This window comes from Apodemus sylvaticus, chromosome 3 (assembly GCF_947179515.1).
Source record: "Apodemus sylvaticus chromosome 3, mApoSyl1.1, whole genome shotgun sequence".
Taxonomy (NCBI): Eukaryota; Metazoa; Chordata; class Mammalia; order Rodentia; family Muridae; genus Apodemus; species Apodemus sylvaticus.
The window spans coordinates 48,817,622-48,838,449 of NC_067474.1; the positions used below are offsets into that span (position 1 = coordinate 48,817,622).

Here is a 20,828-nt window from a genome sequence, read left to right on the forward strand (position 1 = left end):
GCACACAAGAAAATATCACCCAGTCATAAAAAGGAAGGATTTGTACCAGCCTCTGGGGATTACATCGTGCTGATCTGAAGCCAGTGCGACGGAGCCAGTGCGGACGGAGCCTTACGTGGGCAAGGGAGGTACCTCAGAAGACAGATGGAACCTATGTAGACTTCCAAATACTCTGTTTCCTACTTGCTTTTTGTTAAGTATTTGGCAGAGGTTTTCAGACAGCTGAAGGAACATAAAGAAAAGTGCTCGATGAACCAACAACTTTTGTTGGTTGTTGTGAGCAATATTTTTTGCTCACAACAACAACAACATACTACACATACAACATACTACATAGCAAAATGAAAAAAACAAGGAGATGAACAGATGGATGTGAGTTTTTTTTTTAAAGATTTATTTATTTATTATATGTAAGTACACTGTAGCTGTCTTCAGACACACCAGAAGAGGGCATCGGATCTCATTACAGATGGTTGTGAGCCACCATGTAGGTTGCTAGGATTTGAACTCAGGACCTACAGAAGAGCAGTCGGTGCTCTTAACCCCTGAGCCATCTCCCCAGCCCCTGGATGTGAGTTTTTAAGGAAATAAAATTATTTTTTATATAATGATACAGCAAAATGAATGAGTTCTACCATAAAACACAGACACTAACTATTTCACACAAAGAGTTGTTTTGTTTAGTAATTGTAACAAACATACCACACCAGGGCAACACATTCCTAACAGGACTTTTTTACCCATGGGGAGAGGCATAGGAAAACTCTTCACTACTCACTTGCTTTTCTGAAGACCTAAACCTTCTCTACAAAGAAGCTACTAGTTGATAAGAAGAGGGAACTGCTTATAATTTCCAAATCATTTGATCCCAGTGTCATTTTATGCTGTCATAACAAACTGAACGAAACAATTCACACCAAGCGTGGTAAGATAACATGGAATACCACGATTATTCTTCTAAAGAGCCAGTCCAGTCTAGAAATCTGCCTTTTTGATAAAAAAACAAAAAACAAAAAAAACCCCAAAAAACACCAAAAAGGAGGGGCAGGATGTGGTGGCACATGCCTTTAATACCACAACACAGGAGGCAGAGGCTGGTCCATCTGGTCTACATAGTGAAGGTTGTGGTGAGCCAGGGATACACATAGAGATCCTGTCTCAAAACACCAAACCAAACCAAACCAAACCAAACCAAACCAAACCAAACCAAAAGCAACTGAAAAGGTAGGACAGCATAACCACCAGTCCAGTGTGGTAGATACAGGGAAAAGACAGTCTTCTTAGGCAGATCTCCATCCTTACCTGGAGAGAACAGAGCCATTTTCAAACTTCCTGGCTGGTGTCTCACATGGGTGTAGGAATCCCATTATGACTTCTGGTTTCCCCAGATTTCAAGAGCCAGGGTTCATACAATGACCCATGCCCATCATTCCGGCACACTTCATGTCAGGAAACACTGAACTAAACGCTAAGTGCCTTTTGTCTTCGGTACCAATGTAACATATCGTTTGTCTTTTGAATTTCCTTCCTTCTTGTACTGTCTGGTTTTGTGTGTCAACTTGAGTTATCACAGAGAAAGGAGCCAGCCTCCCTTGAGGAAATGCCTCCATGAGATCTAGCTGTAATGCATTTTCTCAATTGGTGATCAAGGTGGGGAGGGCCCATTGTGGGAGGTGCCATCCTTGGGCTGGCAGTCCTGGGTTCTATAAAAAAGCAAGCTGAGGAAGCCAAGAGAAGCAAGCCAGTAAGCAGCATCCCTCTATGGCCTCTGCATCAGCTCCTGCTTCCTGACCTGCTTGAGTTCCTGTCCTGACTTCCTTTGGTGATGAACAGCAATGTAGAAATGTAAGCTCAATAAACCCTTTCCTCCCCAACTTGTTTCTTGGTTATGATGTTTTGTACAGGAATAGAAACCCTGACAGCAGCATTTCTGTTTTTCATCCTTCTTCCCTTCCATCATCCCTTACTTGTTCTGAAACTTGAAGCAAGACAGCTAGACTTACAGCTTCTCATCAAAAATGAAGCAAACACTTCTATGTGCCAGGAAAGAATGCAGCCTGTCAGAGCTAAGGCTCTGTGCCGCCATCACCTTGGATAGAGAAGAACAGAAGATGGTAACCTATCCTGCCTTAACAGAAATCCTGTTGGTGATCAGTCACACCCAGTCCCTAATACCCTATAGCTTAGGACTTCTCACAACCCACTCAAAGACAAGACATCTCCTTTGGCAGTACCACCTGTGCATAGCTGATTGAAACAGGGCCAGGGTGAGGGACCCTCACTCTTTGGAAGGAAGCCCTACGAAAGACTACCTCTAAAGTATGAACTTTCAAAGCATAACGTGTCCTTCAAATCCAACAGTAATGTAATGACTCTATGTCAATGTAAAACATCTAAAAACCCAGTAACAATAGAAAATCAGAAGAAAATAGAAGAGAAACCATCAGGAGGGAAGAAGTCTGAAGGAAGGCAGGAGGGAAGCAGGAATAAGGAGATAGTGGTGGCCACATGCATGTTTTCTTTCACACAGAGGCTCTAGATTTAATGATACATGCCTATCTACATACATCATGCTTTAAGGTGTGGAGAGGCCAGCAGAGAGACGTGGGCATGGGGAAGGGAAGCGGGGAGGAGAGAAGCCCGTTCAATGGAAGAAAAAGTCTTCAAATCCATTATCTTGTGTGCAAGCTTAAACAGTTAATAAAATGAAAGAGTAGCTTAAAAAACGAGTTAGCCATCTTCAGAGCCAGACACCACAAAACCATCCAAGCATGCAGTAGCATTTCTAGCCTCTGTGACCTGCATCTCCACCCTGCAATGCAAGCTGTGGCCCAAATGGCAGTCAGCAGTGGCAGAGGAGAGGAGAGAACCTTGCCTTGCCTACTTTGTTTCATTCCTTAGAGATAAGGAGCTGAAAGGTAAATCCTGTCCCAGCAGAGAAGTAGGGAGCCAGGGGCGTGGGGGTTGGGGAGTGTAGCAGGGGGTGGGGTATGGCTTTATCTCTGGAATGTTATCATTGTCTAAAGCTGCAGTCGCTCTAGCTCAGTTGTGACTCTGGGTGCCTTAAAGTGACTCTGTCACACCAGGGTGATTAGAAAGGCCTTCAAAATGTTGAGTGCAAATTAAGAGGAAGATACTCCCACTCAGGTTCCCAAAGGACTGTAGGGAACTAAGAATGAAATTGCATTTGGGTTGGTTCAGTAAAGGAGCTAGTTTAGGTAAACCACTGGAGTTGTTTTTAAAGCTTACTCTTGATCATTTAGGCGAGGGTAGACTAGAGTAGGCGGGAGTGACCTTGAACATAGTTATAAGGTCCACAGTATTCCGACAGATGATTTTAGCGAAGGCAGGGAACTGAGAAGAACTAACACAAGGTAGTTAGCAAGCACAAGCAACTAGAGACTGAAAGCAGACAGGAAGTGGAGTGGGATGGGGGAGGTCTTCAGGACATCTCCAGGTTTGGGGCCTGAGGAACAGGGCAGAAGTTCTCAGAGTTTGGCTGGTAAGCTTGGCACAGCGAGGAGCGGGGACTCCTAATAAATCTAGGCCTTAGCACGTTCCTGGGGCTGTTTTAAAACAGTTCCAAACAGCTTTGGTTGCTCTGAGATGTCTCAATGAACAGAAGCCAAATGCAAGAATCTGAGATGTATTCTGAAACGTGTGTTGGCTAGAGTTAAACTTTTGTCTAGTTTAGGAACAACGAAGTCTTCCATAATTTCTCCTCACGGTGCCTGGCTCTTCAGGCTGACCTAGGTCCTAAAGGAGAAATGCATGTGATCTTTCTCGCTGCTGTTTCCTGAAGGAGGGCCTTGCCTTTCCAAGCTGAATGCTTTTGTCTACCCTTGTCAACAGATGCCAGCTTTGGCAAACACCACTAAATGGCTTCAGAAGACCTCGGAGTGGGACTGAATACCCAACATCCTTGGCAAAAAAGCAGAAAACCAGCATTTGTTTCTCTGCGTTCAGAGTAGAAACATCTGTTTGGGTGTAGGGGGGAAGGTATGTGAACAAACAGTTAAACTCAGGGCTGGTCAGCGGGGTGACCTGGAGGCTCCTTATATGAAGAGAGGGTCATGTCTCACTCCAAGAGAACTAATTGGAGGATTTGTATTAAGACATCAGAGGTAAGAGCTGGGCGATGGTGGCGCACGCTGTAATCCCAGCACTTGGGAGGCAGAGGCAGGTGGATTTCTGAGTTTGAGGCCAGCCTGGTCTACAGAGTGAGTTCCAGGACAGCCGGGGCTATACAGAGAAACCCTGTCTCGAAAAACAAAACAAAACAAACAAATAAAAAAAAGACATCAGAGGTAAATGTCTTGGTGTACACTCTTGAAACTGTATACCCTTTGGCCCCAGATTTGGTGACAAGGAGCCAGTTACACTCAGTGTTTTTCAGAGTGCTGCCTCACTACTTAAGTCAGCAACACAAATATTTGGAGAGTCGGTCAGAAGTCAAAGGTCTATGAGCCTTCGAGGCAGCTGCTTGCAGGAACTGCCATTCAGATCTCCAAACTGCACATCCAAAGAACAGGGTCTTGTGAGAAAGTTTGGCCGAGCTGGTTGAGTTGTGGACTTAAAGATTCTTTCTTTCTCTCTTCCTTTTTTCCTTTCTTCCTTTCTTTCTTCCTTCCTTCCTTTCTTTCTCTCTCCCTTTCTTTCTCTCTCTCTTCTTTCTTTTTTCTTTCTTTCTTTCTTTCTTTCTTTCTTTCTTTCTTTCTAAGAATCTTTCTTTCTTTTTTTCTTAAAAAATCCTGTTTTTTAAGACAGGATTTCTCTGTGTAGCCCTGACTGTCCTGAAACTCACTCTGTATACCAGGCTGGCCTGGAACTCAGAAATCTGCCTGCCTCTGCCTCCCAAGTGCTGGAATTAAAGGCGTGCGCCACCACCGCCTGGCCATCCAGGTGCAGTTTCTAAACACACGATGTTGGTTTCCCTCCAGTGGATGCTAGCAAGGTAGCTTGGTTTCTAGAGAAACTATGAGGATTATGAATTAATAAATTTTTTGGTTTGAAAATGACTCTAAAATTATGCAACAGCACAAACTTTCAGAGGGGAGAAGCTAGGTGAGTGGAAGGTCACATCCTTTATACCTCTGTACAATTTATCTATAAGTCCGATGTGGGAAGCCATTAGAGAATCTCACTTCGGCCCGGGAGAGCTGACAGGGCAAAGGTCCAGAGTAAAACAAAGGAGAGCCTCTCCGGTAATTGCGGTAATTGCGGTGGAAGGAAGTCCTGAGATAACTCGGTAGACCCCAGCCTGTGCAAACACCTGTTGTCTCCACCTGAGGACCCTTATCTCTTCCTGCTGAAACTGCTAAGATTGCCCTTCCTTCCTTTGTCCTTGCCTTGAGGCATGTCCCTCCTGAAAGCCTTAAAACGTGTGTACCCCCCGAACATTAAACGAGGCCTCGACAATTGAACCCCTCTCTGCCTGGCCTCGTTCTTTCTCTCCCCCCTTTGACCCTCAGGTAGCACCCCTTCGGAACCCTGGAATAACTGGACCTGCTGGACGGGTTACAGTCCGGAAGGTACCATAGGTTCTAAAACACAATTTTTGAAAATTAGGAATTGGTTCTGTAGACTCAGGGCTTTTGCTCCTATTATTCTTCTGTTTGTTTCTATTATTCTATTATTTACAAAAGAAAAATTAATGTGATTAATTTTAGGCAGGTTCATTTTAAAAAGTGAGAACACTGCACTCTGTAGCAGTTCAAACACACATGCCAGCAGAACGCCCTCAACTGTGTGGAAAACATCCTCATTTTTCATCTCCAAATGGAAAAAGTCCTGGCTTACTCAAAAAACGATTTGGTTTTTGATCTAAAAACTTGCATGCATAGGCTACTCAAGGAAGAACCATCTTACTGAGGAAAACATGTTTGGTCATGTTTCGTTCCAGACTGCCAGATGAACTCATACCTATCGAAATACAGTGTTTGAGGTACTGTGTATTTAGCTAATTTCTGCAGTCTGTTTGCTACCACCTGGATTATCTGGAGATAATCCTAAGGGGAGAAGCATTTCAATTTTGTTGCTATAAGATCTGACAGTGCTTATTACAGGCCCTTACCTGCCTCGAACTGAATTTGGGGTTAATACATATTGTGACTAGCAAAAACACTATGCAGCTATATGCCCGCATTTATAATGTGGCATATACTCCGGAGGCAGGGATGGGAGGACTGGCAGTCAGGACCAACCTGTGCTATCTTAGAAACGAGAGCTGGGGAGGTGGCTCAGTGAGAGACAGCATTTGCTTTCCAAGCATGGAGATCTGAGTGGGATCCCAGCACCCATGCAAATAGCCTGTCATTACGTAATGACACTCACACCTGGGCACCAGAGCCGTCATGGAGCATGCATGCAGGATGCAGGAGGATCGCTGGGGCTTCCTGGCTGTCAGTGGGGCTCCAGGTTCAGCAAGAGACCCTGTCTCAGAATACTTGGCCAGTGCTGGAAAAGGACACCTAGAATCCTCCTCCTTTGCCCTCACAGCTACACACACACACACACACACACACACACACACACACACCAATCCTATATGAATCATATACAGGAAGTTCTGAATTCTACGTAATTAGGATTCAATCAATTATGTGTAAAATTAATGAACCATTTCACTTACAATTTCCTTTCATGATCCTGAAGGTCTCAAAGATTTTATCTTAGGGATCGGTTAGCAAGAGCAATCCAGAACACATCAGAGAAAAAGCTCCCTTTGGATTCGCATATGGGCAAATCTGGCAGTAGTACAGCGTTCTCGGGAAACATCTAGTCTAATCCTTATGCTCTCGGATTTTTCTGTACAAGTTTAAAACGGCTGGTGATTAGTTTCTGGGTGTGGTGGGGATGTTAAGAGTCTTAACAATAAAGCTAAAAATATCTTGTCTATAAAATATATTATTAACCAATTTGATGTAATTTGAAGGGTTTTGTGAAACTTATGGAGTCGTTTTTTCTTGTCTTTAAAACAAATGACAGCGGCCACCTCAAGTCTGTTAGACTATTAGAGGGCAGAAGGAGAGCTTAGAAGATACAAACCGTGCTGTATCCTTTAGCTTCAGAGGACTTTGAAAGTGGGAGGTTGCAGGAGGGAAGAAAGAAACTTTTATTAAGACTTTAGGCATCTGGTATCCCTTGAGTTATTATTATGGGCTATAGGATGGAGTTTTAAACATAAATGGCTGAAATGAAACGGCAGGCTGCTTTCCATGGAAGTTATTTTGACTGATCTGACTGAAGTCGCTCTCCTCACAGCCTCCTACCCCCAGCTCCAGAAATAAGTAATTCTTTTCCCTCAAATGTTGCTCAGTACCCTGTGAGGTTTCCCTTCTCCAGGGAAGAAGGAAGCAGCCAGGCAGTACTGGGGACTGTGACTATAGAGAGGTGGCAAAGGAGTTCAGATTTATCTGCTGCATTCCAGGGCTTTTTATGTGTAAGCTCAGGGTATCCTGTGGGTAAACCGCTGAGGTGAGAAAATAGAGGGCAACCCATCCCTGACCCTGCAGCCACCTATAATTACTGAAACTGAACCATGAGCCCTCTATGAAGCCATGCTTCTTTTAAGTGACTTAGAAATGACTTCCTCCTACAGCTCATAACTGGCCACGGGGCTTCCTACTCAACTTCAAAATAAAATCCAAAAACGTCACCCCCACGCCTTTCAAGACAGGACTTCCTCCCACTTTCCCTTCCGCCCAGGCGCTGCAGGAGCTTCCGTAGTTCCTCCAACAGCATCCCACCTCACAGCCACCCGAGGGAAGCTGGTCCTCCTCCCTCCGCCCCTGGGTTTCTCGCTCCCTCCCTAAAGAGGTCACCAGCTGCCCAGGCCATTCCCTGCAAGTTTCTGCCTCTCCTATGTAAGTAACTCCCCAGTTACTTTTTTTTTTTTTTTTGCTACGAATCCCCTCCTACTTCTACGTTTGATTAGATCGGCACCCCAGACCCTGGGACTCGGGTGTAAATGCAGAGAGGATTTAGTCTTCATTAGTTTTGCCGTCTTCCTAGAAAGTGCTGGAACGTGGCAGGAACTCCAGCTATGTTTGCGGAGTAAATTAATGAATATATATATTGGTAAGTTACAAATGAAAAGCAGTGACGAACAAATATGGCAAATAGTACTGATTCTACTTGCTTGTTTTCTTCTGTTTTAAGATTTTTTTTAATTTTTATTTTATTTATTTATTTATTTATTTTATTTATTTATTTTATTTATTTATTTATTTATTTTTTAGTATTTTAAAAACTATGTGTATGGGGTATGTGCCTATGAGGTCAGGGGCTCAGGGAGGCCAGAGAGATTCTCTGCGGAGCTGTAGTTACAGGTCATGGTGAGCGCCACCCGATGTGCGTGCTGGGAATCAAACGTGGGCCCTCTGGAAAATTACTACATGCTTTGTACATCTGGGCCATCGATCCTCCTCCTCCTCCTCCTCCTCCTCCTCCTCCTCCTCCTCTTCCTCTTCCTCCTCCTCCTCCTCATTACTGGCTGCTCATCCAGAGGACCCTGGTTCAATTCCCAACACCCGACATGACTTACAAATATCTGTAACCCCAGTTCCAGGGGAAGCCAGCACCCTCTTTTGGCCTCCAACGCGCTGCGTGCATACTATCCACAGACATAAATGTAGGCAAAATATGTATATACAAAACTCACAGACAAAAAAAAATTTAAAGGGACTTTTAAATATGTTTATTTCTGTGTCTGTGTGAATGAGCGCCATGCGAGTTTTCCCACGGTGGGCAGAGGATGGTGCTGGATCCCCTGGACTGGAATTAGCAGCAGTTGTGAGCTGCCTGACATGGGTGCTGGGTGCTAGGGACCGAACTCAGATTCCCTTGACCACAGAGCCACCTCCCCAGTCCCAACTCTGCTCTCTAAGCCAGTCACTGGTGGAACAGTGTCTACATCTGCTTTCTTTCTTATTTCTTCCTAAGTCGATTCATTTAATCTTTTCTATATTCAAATAAACCATGCACGCACCATTTCAGGCATCAATTACATTTGATATGTTCAATTCAACTTCACACCTTACTTTCTGAGGAGACTTTTACAACATAGGCATTTTCGAAGGGCAAAATGTAATGTGCCCAACACCTGACTTGGTGATACTTCTCAGATTCTGTCAATGTAGTGTGACAGAGATTAGAATGAGATGCTCCGTAGAAGTCAATATAACCAATGTGTCGCTGTATTTTCAGGCACTTTAAATAGATATTTTTTTTCTTGCCAACTATTTTGGGATGACTATGCCATTTACGTTTTCCTTGGATGGCAATCTCTGTGACAGGAATGGATATTAATGATGAATTCTGATAATATTAATGACTGACAAGATCATACACGGAAGACAGAGCTATGGTCTTGAGCAGGTTGACACATCTATCACTATTGCCACTTTGCCTTTAATTTCCAGTCACAAAAATAGTTAACCTGGAAGCTTGGTAACAGCATTAAAAACTTAAATGATCCTTCTTGGAATGATCTATTTTCTTTTCTTTATTGGAGTGGCGCAACAGGTTTTAGGAATCCCTGGCTATCTTTGAACTTACTCTGTAGACCAGGCTGGCCTCAAACTCAGAGATCCACCTGCCTGTGTCTCCTGAGTGCTGGGATTAAAGGTGTGCGCAATCACCACCTGGCTTTAAAATTTTTTTTAAGAAGTGGTATTGTCTGTCTGTTTTATCCTGGTAAAGAAAAATAAGGATTAGTCAGTTTTTAGGAAGATGTTGTATACTAGATACATTACCCATAACAAAATGCTTGTAATGTGGGAATACACAGCTGAGGCTTGGTGTGTATTCCATGCAGAGAACCAGGAAGAATACCAAGTCCTGGGTATCCAGGAGTGAGGATACCCACAAATTGTCCTATTCAACCAACACTTGTAGTATTAATTGTGTCTGGGATGAGCCTTACCAGAGCTCAGGGTCAGGCATTTGACTGCTTTGTAAACCTGGTTTCTTTATATATAAATTGAGGGAAATTTATAGATAAATTGCTGCGTTGACTTCCCATTCTAGCCATGGCCGTCCAGAGGAAAGAAGAAACTGCTAAGTATTCCAAGTCATCTCTGATGATTAATATACCTATTGCAAGTGTATATACTAATTTCAGCTATTCCATTAACAGCTTTGGCTCCAAGTACGACTGTAATTCTAAATCGCTCTTGTCATCGGCCTTAATCTTTGGGAAACACATGAGGTACCTAATGTGAAGTAATGAAAGATAAAAGACAATGAAGTTGAATTTATGATTATTTAACTCTACTGATCGTTTTAGAGATTAGCCACAACACTCATCACGTGTGCAGAGAGGGAGACAGAGAGAATAAGGTGAAGTCATCACAAACACAGAGAGCTGGAAGGAAGCTGAATGACCAGGATGCTTGATTTTGCTTATTTTTGCTTGCAGAAGTCCCATGCTTGTGCAGGCAAGATGGAATTTGCAAGAAGACACTGGGCCCAGTTTGTCAGAAGCAAAGACAGAGTGAGGGCAACAGGCTTCCCTGAATCCAGAACACGGCATTCCAGGGCAAGGAGTGCAGAAAGCACCAGGGCTTCTCATGTCACGCTGTGCAGAAGAGGTTAGCTAGCTCCCTTGGATACTATTACAAGACGATGCTAGTTCAGTTTGCTCCTTCTACCCTGAGTCTAGTCTCCTGAGTAGAAGAGAGCTAATATTCAACAGAAGGAAAATATACAGTACCTGATGTGATGCAAGTATCTCTAAAGAGCATCTGTTTCAAACCAAGGGAGAGGCAAGTGGTAGCATGGAGGCACTCTAGACAATTCCCCTGTGGCTAGTGTCAAACATTCCTTAATAGTGACCAGTCTGAAGAGAGATGTCTGCACAGGCAAGCAGGATCTTTTTATAGCTAGCCACTTCATAGCTTAGTTACTCTAATAGTGCCTTAAGGTCAACCCAAGTTGTCATGTCCTTTGACAAATAAGTGTATAAAAATCAGATTTCCTAACACACTAGAGCCATAGATTTAATTCATTTTTTAAAAAGATTTATTTTATTATATGTAAGTACACTGTAGCTGTCTTCAGACACTTCCAGAAGAGGGAGTCAGATCTCATTACGGATGGTTGTGAGCCACCATATGGTTGCTGGGATTTGAACTCAGGACCTTTGGAAGAGCAGTCAGTGCCCTTAACCACTGAGCCATCTTGCCAGCCCCCATAGATTTAATTCATTGTCTTAACTCTTCTCTCTACCTTGTCCCCAGTTGAAACAACTAAAGGGGACATAGAGAATAATGAAGATTCAATTCTTATTTTTCACCTTGTCTTTGATCTACTTGAAATTTCTGTTTCAGGATCCGGGAGATGTTTTAGTCACTTTCCTCATTGCTGCAACAAAATACCTGGCAAAGGCAACTTCAGGAAGGACAGTTATCTTGGTTAACAGCTCTAGAGTCCAGTCCATCAGACAGTGGCAACAGAAGTTGAGGATGCTGGCCATATTGTATCCACAGCCAGGAAGCAGAGAGAGATGAAGTGCTCAGCCTCCCTCCCCTCCCCCTCTTTAGATTCAGTACAAGACTCCAGCTTGTGGAATGAAGCTACCTACATTTAAGGAGAGCCTACTCTCCTCACTTAAACCTTTCTGGGGGCTGGAGAGATGGTTCAGCGGTTAAGAGCACCGACTACTCTTCCAAAGGTTGTGAGTTCAAATCCCAGCAACCACATGGTGGCTCACAACCATCTGTAACAAGATCTGACCTCTCTTCTGGAGTGTCTGAAGGCAGCTACAATGCACTCACATATAATAAATAAAATAAATAAGTCTTTTTAAAAAACCTTTCTGGAAACACCTGTTGTGGAGCTGTTTCCTCCTTAAGTTAAAGTCTGCCATCTTAGAGAAAAACTTTAAGATATAAAATAGAAAAGGGGGTTATACTGGGGGGGAAACAACAGGATGTCCTAAGAGGAGAATGAAACACTGTCCTGCAAGGAGCCTAGTTAGAGTTTGAAAACTAATTGAGACAAGAAGTAAACAACTGAAAACCACGTCAGGAAGTCCCTGAAACTGACCAGATTCAATAGGTCCCACCCCACCCCCAATTCTCCAACAGTATGAACAGTAAGAACTGCTGCGAAAGATCTCAGACAAGCCTGACCTGGAGGAAGCAGGGAGCAGCTGAATTCCAGGAGCAACTAAGAAGGTGAACTGTATGAAAGATGCTCAGACCGGCTGACTCACTCCAGATTGTTGATCTGCCTGTAGGCTGTGTGCATTGTGCTCCAGGTCTTCAGCCGTGGTGATCTGTCACACTGCGGCTTTGGCAATGCAGCAGCCTTTGAGTCATTTCTGCTCTTGTAAGTAACCTCTGGCCCACATTCCGGGAGCACAGACATTTGTTCACATTCTCCCCAGGTGTAGCATAGTGTCTCACAACAATTCCCTCCCAGATGTGCTCAGCAGCTTGTCTCCTAAGCAGTTCTAGAGCTTTTCAGGTAGGAAAACATAACCAATAGAAAATGGATGTCTTTGAATGTCAGTCTCTCTGTCTCAATTAATTTCCCATCATGCCATGAGGAACCAGAGGCTGACTGAGTCTCTCCCTTGTTCCTTTGGTTCAGTCTTTCTCCCCTGGATATGGTCATGTTCTTACCAGGCTTGCTAACTCAGTCCAGTTGGCTTCACAATGCCTATTAAAATTGGTTGTTACTTCCCTGGGCCTGGCCAGAGTCCAGCCTAATAGGTCTAGCACCACCAAATGGTTCCCACTCTATTTTTATTCCTGGTTTAGTCCAGTTTACTACCTTGTGGATGGCATTAGATATTGTTCCTTTTTTTTTTTTTTGATGCAACCACTGCCAAGTGAGTATACATTCTATATGAGTATAGTCTCATTTATACATGAAATACCACAAACCAGAGTCTTTGTCATTAAGGGACTGTTGATCTAGTAAATCATTGCTTCTTACATTTAATGGGTATGGAGCCATTGTCAAATGCAGTTGCTTTCCTCCTAAATAATCTGAGGTGAGGCTTGATACCATAATTTTTAACAGTCTACCAGTTGATCACAATGTAATCATAATTGAAGTAGAACGTGGCATGTAGGCAACTGCATGGGCAGGGAGAGGGAGGTGAGTGTGGCCACACAGAGAAACTGTAGCTGAGAACCAAGGGATGAACAAGAGTTGGTCAGAACTGAAGGATTCCATCTCTTTGGAGACATGGAGGGTAGCAGACACAAAAGATAAACAAAGTGAAATGTTATTTCCATTTACCCAAGTCCCAAAACCTGAACTGAAGGGAGCATCTTATGATGACTCATTGCCAGGGCGTATGATAAATTATTAGAGGCAATTGCTGCACAACACAACCAAAATAGCTGGCTGTTAGGCACTAAGGTTCTCCGTGATGTCCAAGGATCCCATGCCCACACCCTTCCTCCATTGGTTAAATGCAGTGAACTCAAGGAGACCATGGAATCTAAGACAATGCTAACCAATGCAGATAAAGAACTGTGTGGTGGGTTGGAGAGATGGCTCAGCGGGTAAGAGCACCAACTGCTCTTCCAGAGGTCATGAGTTCAAATCCCAGCACCCACATGGTGGCTCACAACCATCTGTAAAGAGATCTGACACCCTCTTCTGGTGTCTGAAGACAGCTACACTGTACTTACATATATTAAATAAATAAATCTTAAAAAAAAAAAAAAAAAGAACTGTGTGGTCCGCTTTGAACCCTAACCCCGGTTCAATTCCTGGGAACTTTGCCAAACTGGGAAACACAAAAAATCTTAGGAAGGTCAGGGCTGTGTCCCCTGGCCCTTCCTGGAATGGGACAGTATAGCTAAATTCAAGTGTATTTGATGAAGGAAACGAGGCCAGACATTCTGTTCACTTTAAGGTTTTTGTTCTTGCTGCACACATGTGTCAGGAACTCCAGGTGGTAAAATCTGTATAAGACTGCCATGATCTTTGGAGGCCCCAGCATTAAATCTGTATTGACACACAGGGAAAGGCCCAGAGTAAGACCTCAGTGCCAGGCAGGCTTGGTAGTGCTTGACTGTAATCCTGGGACCCAGGAAGCAGAGGGAGGATGATTGTGGGTTCTAGGCTGTCATTGGCTACACAAGGTCTTTCTAACCTAGTGAGACCCTGTCTCAAAAATTAAGCCATGGGATGGAGAGATTGCTCAGTGGGCTAGGGTGTTTACTATATAAGCATGAGGATCTAAGTTTGGAGCCCAGTACCCACGTAAGACAGGGACGGTATGAGCATGCAGGTGTCTGTGACCCTTGTACTGTGGGAGATTAAGGTGAGAGGATCCTTGGGGCTTGTTGGCTATGTGCCTAGCTCCAGGTTCAGTGAGAGACCCTGTGCCAAGGGAATAATATGGTAATAGTACATTGTGATCTGGCCTTTGCACAAACACACGTTTCTGTTGTTAGGATGATGTCTAAGCTCCACCCCACAATTACCTGGCAACAGCCAGGTATGCCCCTCCCCCCACCGCCTGGCAACAGCCTGGCAGACCCAGCCTACTATAAAACGGGATGCACAGCCCCTCTTCTCTTTCTTGCTCTCGCTTTACTCTCAGCCTCTCTCTCTTGCCCCTCTTGGGCTCTCCTTCCCTCCGCCCTCTCTCCACGTGTTCATGACCGATCTCCACTTCTCTACTCTCTGCCTTTCTCTGCCTCCATTACCCTTCTCAGTTACCATCCTCTGCCCTGAATAAACTCTACTCTATACCATGTCGGTGTGTGTCTGGTCCCTCGGGGGAAGGATGCCTCAGCATGGGCCCACTGAGGCACCCCCTTCCCCCACACTGCCATATACCATATTCTCTAAACCTCTTTCTCTTTTTTATGATCACAACACCTGTGAACACACATGTGTGAATACAACACATATACTCACACACATTCATACTCTCTCCATGCATAGACACATGCACGTACCACCATCATCACCCACCAAAGTAAATAAAACCTGCACACTTGGTGTGGTCTACAGCTCTCAAGACAGCTCGAGACAAACCATCTTAAAGGTCCAATTAAATCCAGACAGGAAAGTATTAATACAAGCCACCCTATAGCCATGCCGAGAAATATGACCATGGAGGAAGATGATCTCATAGCAGAAATAAGCTAAAATCCTAACATTACAGGGAAGCATCAGAAAGAAGGCAGAGTGTCTAAATAATCTAATCACAGAGCAATTCACACTAAGAAGCTGCTAAGCCTCATCTTAAAACCATTAAACAGAGTCATTTCTTAGAAACTAAACCGCTATTCATTTTCTTGGTTTGCTGTGGTACTTCATTAGTAGGAACAAGAGTCTGGGCTTGGCACTGGGGAGTTAGGATGGGGGAAGGGATCACAGAGTTCCAAGGCTGTTGCACCAATGGATGGGAAGCTTATGACAGCCTTCTCTAGGAAGGTACTCAGTTCAAGGTCATGACCGGAAGCTTCGTAACACTAACTCCGACGGTTGCAAGCACTCTTGCCAGGTTAAAACTAAACAACAAAACAAACAGAAAACCACCAAGGCCTTCACTAAGGATTGAGGTGAACTCCAGAGTCAGATGTCTCGGGTGTGCTGAGCGTTAGGTCTAAGACGGCACGGGAAGATCAGAGCTTGCTGCTCAAGAATGATCCCAGCAAGGCGTTCTGGAGCCTTCTGTTGTCACAGTTTACTGAGGAGCCCCTGAGGGTGTTGTCTGGTCACAGGCTCCCAAAGCTGATATTTAAACTTACCAGCCCTTTCCACCTCTCTGGGTTTAAGGAGACAGCTGTACTTCGTGCACACCCATGTGGGGCACAGCTTCATACAGTGGAAGCCTCAGAGCCTTCTGAGGCTAGCACCTGACTTCCCTGTCAGATTGTCGTCATGAACACCTCGTGGACTTCCAACAAAGGGGAGTGAGTCTCCCAGGGGAGGAAGGCAAGCTGTTTCACCTTGCAGAATCATGGTGGGTGTGTGGAACAAACCCCACTGCACATACATCAACCAAGTCTGTTGACTTGTCTTAGTTGCGATTCTATGTCCTTTTCAGTTGCTATTTAAAAAAAAAAAAAAAGCAAACAGACTTGAAAACATGGAAACTATTTCTCCATCTCTTATATCATTATCCCACTTTTTTTTTTTTTTACAGTTAAAAAGTGACTGAAGAGTTAAGGCTGAGGTAAAGGCAGACTGTGTCCAGGTGGAATTCAAAAGAGATGGAAAATTCCAGAGTGGCCATTGTGAAACTCACTTGCTGAGCCCTTTTTTTTTTTTTTTTTTTTTTTTTTGCCTGCAGAGAATTTTTGTGGTTGTTAAGTTTGTTTTGTTTTGTTTTGTTTTTTTGTGAACACAGGCTAACTAGCTCCTGGTTCTTAGCAAAGCTAACCTTCTGAACTTTTCCTTCCACACCATTAACCGGGTGAGTTAGATTGGTGTTTGTTAAGCTGCCTTCCAGACTGCCAGTAAAAAGAGAATTTCCCAGTATAGGCTCAGATTTCAGCTGATCCTCTTAAACCCCCATAATTTGGCTAGGGTTAATTTAGCCATTCCTTAAAGAAGTTTCTCCAATTGGGAATGGCTGAGCTTTTATAAAGATGGTAGAAAAACAGATTTCTGGGATGGGAAAAATTCCCAACTTTTACTTTTTAAGGGAGACATTTTGTATTTAAAAAAAAAAAAATCTACCCCCCCCCCCAAACCTTGCAAGGGCAGTTTCTATTCTCCTGGAAGGTGATGCTAATTCACCCTAAAATTTAGAAATATACAAACAAACCCAGTGAGCCAGTTACATTCAGAGGATCAAAAAATTTAAACAAGCCACGTTATTTGTTTCACTTAACTAGAGATTACTGCGTGGGTTTAGTTTGGTATTAAATCACATTCCCAACCTCTTTCCCATTCTGCCGGAGGCCTAATTACCAGAGTTGAAAGGACAGTGAGAAAGAAAATGGAGTCTCTGACAGCTGAAGTGCTTGGGAATCACAGATATCAGAGAGGACCCATCTCATCAAGAGGAGGGCCGTAGGCACTCTCTAGATAAACAAGGCCTCTCTTGGGAAGGCCTGTTTGACCTCAAGTGACTGCAGAGCTGAGATCACAGAATACCAGGCCACCAATAAATCAAAGAGCAAGGGCGTCGCAGGTGGGGGCGCTGGCTCTGCCCCTCCGCCCCCTGCCAGCTCCAGGTCTCTTTTTTTCTCTGCTTTTAAAGTTGTAGAGTCTGCTGCCAGGGGAGGTGTGAAGCAGGAATCTCGGGATTCTGACACGCAAAGCTCTAGAGACAGCCCCAGAGGGAGAAGAGAACATTTTTTTCCTAAATGACATTAAGCAGACGTAACTAATTTTACTCATTCAGGAAAGGTCAGTAAAGTCGAGTTTTTTCCCATTAAAAGCTTGTACACAACCAATCAGCAGGAGAGACAAACACAATTCCCTTGCAGGAGATCTCAGGCTTGTTGAATACCCCCCTCCCACTCCCTACCCCAACCCCACCTCACCCCCACCCCCACCAGTCCCCCAGCCACTCCTCCAGCTTGCAAACACACCAGACTGCTGAAGCACGCTGACAGGGATGAGACCCTACAGTGTGGGCATCACAGAGTCCAGCCAGACACACTTGTGAGGGGTGCAGGAAATGAAAAGCAGTCTGGAAACAAAGGTAGTGGTTTCATAGCCATTAGAAACGCGCTTCAGAAAAGCAAACATCGTCAGACAGCCAACGACTATCTTCAGAGAAATAAAGCAGGAGTGTGAGTGTGGCGGAGAAGAGAGAAATTAATTGAAGAGAAGGAGACAACCTGTTATTAACGGGGTCAAAGAGAAGCACGGGCAGGCATCCAAGGTCATTAATATGAAATACATTTTGAACATCCAGCCAGAGAGATGCTCTCTTACGATGCCATAGCCTGCCTCTTCCTTTCTTCCCATCCTCTGCTGCCCCCTCCCTTGCCTCCCCTCCTTCTCTTCCTCTTCTCCTCCCACCCCCCTCTCTCACCGAGTCTCTTTCCTGTGTGTAGTAGAGACAGTAAGAACTCCAGTACGGGATCATTGCCCTGTGACAACTCAGACTAACCCCTAAAACTAAAAGTCTGATTAGTACGGCCATATTGGTAAAGCTTTTATTTTTAAAAACTTGATTGTTTTGTTGTGTGTGTGCATACACATGCAGATGTGCTCCACAACATGTGTGTAGGTCAGAGGACAAGTTTCAGGAGTTGCTTCTCACCCTTCCTCTTGGGGACTCAACCCTGGTTGTCAGTCAGGGAGTGCCTTCCTTACCCACTGAACCATCCTGCTTGCCCAGGCTCTAATTTGTGTCTACCCCTCCCACTCCCTTTTTGAGAGGGCAGTGTCTGTGAGGGACACTTCACAAGGTCACCCAGTGTTCACCACAGGTAACTGTCAGTATGTCTCAGCCAGGGTTACACTGAGCCCTAACCCATGTCTCGGGCTCAGTAAGTGCTGTCACTGACAATCCTGGCCCTCAGTACAATGGCTAGTCTCACTCCTTCCCCTCCAGAACAGTTTGGGAAAAGAAGATTAACATGAGATTCAAGTCACAGCTCCACATGGTCCCTGGAGAAGATCCAAGGTGTAGAAATGTGTGGGGGTGTGTGTGAGCGGCAAGCTTACAACTCCCAAGAATGAAGTAAAACAGGAATGGGGAAAGCGAGCTATTTTCCCAACTCTACTGAGAACAGAGATTACTCTCCAATTACATTACATTCTCAATCTGTGCAGGACACAGAGAAAGATGCCGGAGAACAGATTTAGTAAGATTTTTTTTCCTCTTTGAGAATATCGTCTTTTCTTTAGAAAAAGTAGTATTTTTCTTTAAAAAAATTTTTTTTAATCAAACATGGTGGTTTTCAATCGATCATCCCCAAAGTTTTCAATCAGATACCGCCTGTCTCCTTCTCCTTCCACAGCTCCAAACACATTTTCTAGCTAGGCCAGGCCAGAGCTATCGCTACTACCTTCACTAATCTTAGGCAGCAAAGATGATTTTAAGGGCTGGAGAGATGGCTCAGTGGTTAAGAGCACTGACTACTCTTCCAAAGGTCCTGAGTTCAAATCCCAGCAACCACATGGTGGCTCACAACCATCTGAAATGAGATCTGTTACCCTCTTCTGGGATGTCTGAAGACAGCTACAATGTACTTACACATAATAAATAAATAAATCTTAAAAAAAAAAAGACGATTTGAAACTGAGACCCAGCCAGAAGTGAAGACACACAGAGTGTGACCTCTGTCAGGTGTTCAGTGGACACGGCAATGCCAAGCTCTGCACACACATCAGGGATGCAAGGGCTGGGGACATGGCACAGCAAGAGGGAGAGAGCCAGGCTTGGCAAAGGGTGCCCCAAACCCCAGCACCTGGGTGGGGAGACTGAGAGACAAAAGGATTGCTAGGGTTTGCTTATTGATAGCCTGACTCCAGGTTCAGTGGGAGACCCTTCTTAAGATGATAATTGATAATGTGGGGAGTGATGGAGCAGGACATGATGCTCTGGTCTCTACTCTTACACACTGTACACAATGAGCATACACCACACACACACACACAGACACACACACACACATGCTAAAATATTAATGAATCAGAGGCACATGGTAAGCCATTTCCCTGCTTTCAACCTTGATCTCAAGTGAGAATCCTTTCTCTCCATCCTTCACGGAGCCATGAATACTAAGTGGGCCTACAGACCACCACCCCTCCCCTTCAAGCTAATCAAGTCATAAACATTTCCCAGAAGCAAGCAGCTAAGGGAGATGACACTGAATCGTTGCTGTGATTTATAGAAGAGAAGGAAGCCTTTCTGTGCACGCTGAAGGAACGTGGGAGCTGTAATTTATTTCGGGGTCCCAAGCCATAACTATCAACCTGCTAAGCTACAAAACCACTGCCAAGCCGACTTTTGCGCAGTCCAAGGAGGTCAAGCAGACTTTCCTCAGCAAGGAAGGCTTCTCCGCTGACCCCGGGCTCTTCCAGTTGAAGGATAGAGAAAGCCACGGGAACCAACAGTAGCTAATGTAGAAATACACAGAGCAGGGACTGCAGCCTCAGATCTGGGGAACGGGGAACGGCTGAAAGACCAGAGCTCAGGGTTGACGTCTGCCTTAGGTCAGTGTTGCAGGGCTCCAGCATCCTGTCTCACTTTCTTGTTCTAGAAGAGGAGTGAGAAATCTTAGCTGGATTCTGTTGGACTGTTAATTGGATCTGACCATCTATAAGAGGGTAAATGCCCCTGCCTCTATCCCAGGCAGTGTTTTGTCATATTGTCTGAGCTGTTTTATCAATGTCTTACTCTTCGCAGTGTAGAGTCTACAGCACGCTTTTCTTTGGCTCAAGTGACACTACTCTTTCTCGCTTTCTTGATAGGTCCGTCCAAACTTCCTTAATAAATTCCCCTTTCTCTATATAACACTGCTTTTTCTTGGTGTCTGCCTTACTAAATTTCCCTTTCTCTACTCCACCATTAAATACGTAGTCCCCAAGATTTCTGTTCTAGATCCTCTGTTTAAAAACAAAAACATATTTTAATTGAAATAGAGTTGCATTCCTTTACCCTTTCCTCCTCTCAGCCGACCCAGATACCCTCTCTCCAACTTCTCTCATTCCTCACACCCTCAAGTTGATAGCCTATTTTCTTTGATTATTATTGTTATATACAATAATTAGTGAATGTATTGTATGCATGCAATATATACATGCATACAATATATTTACATTGCACACTATATATGTATATGTATATGTATATACATATGCATACACAACCTGCTGAACCTGTTGTTAAATCTACATTGGACAGTCAATAAGGGGGATCATCCTTAGGGGCAGCT

General features: G+C 44.3%; 1 protein-coding gene and 1 long non-coding RNA gene across 2 annotated transcripts in view; one reads left to right on the forward strand and one right to left on the reverse strand.

The window, feature by feature from the left end:
• The window catches only part of Mob3b (MOB kinase activator 3B), a 196,514-nt gene that overhangs the window by 77,345 nt on the left and 98,341 nt on the right, over nucleotides 1–20,828 (reverse strand). The gene's annotated exons all lie outside the window — the stretch shown is intronic.
• Nucleotides 7,530–11,790, forward strand: LOC127680637 (uncharacterized). The gene is made up of 3 exons (XR_007977001.1): nucleotides 7,530–7,865; nucleotides 10,421–10,592; nucleotides 11,331–11,790. It is a non-coding gene; the product is annotated as an uncharacterized LOC127680637 (long non-coding RNA).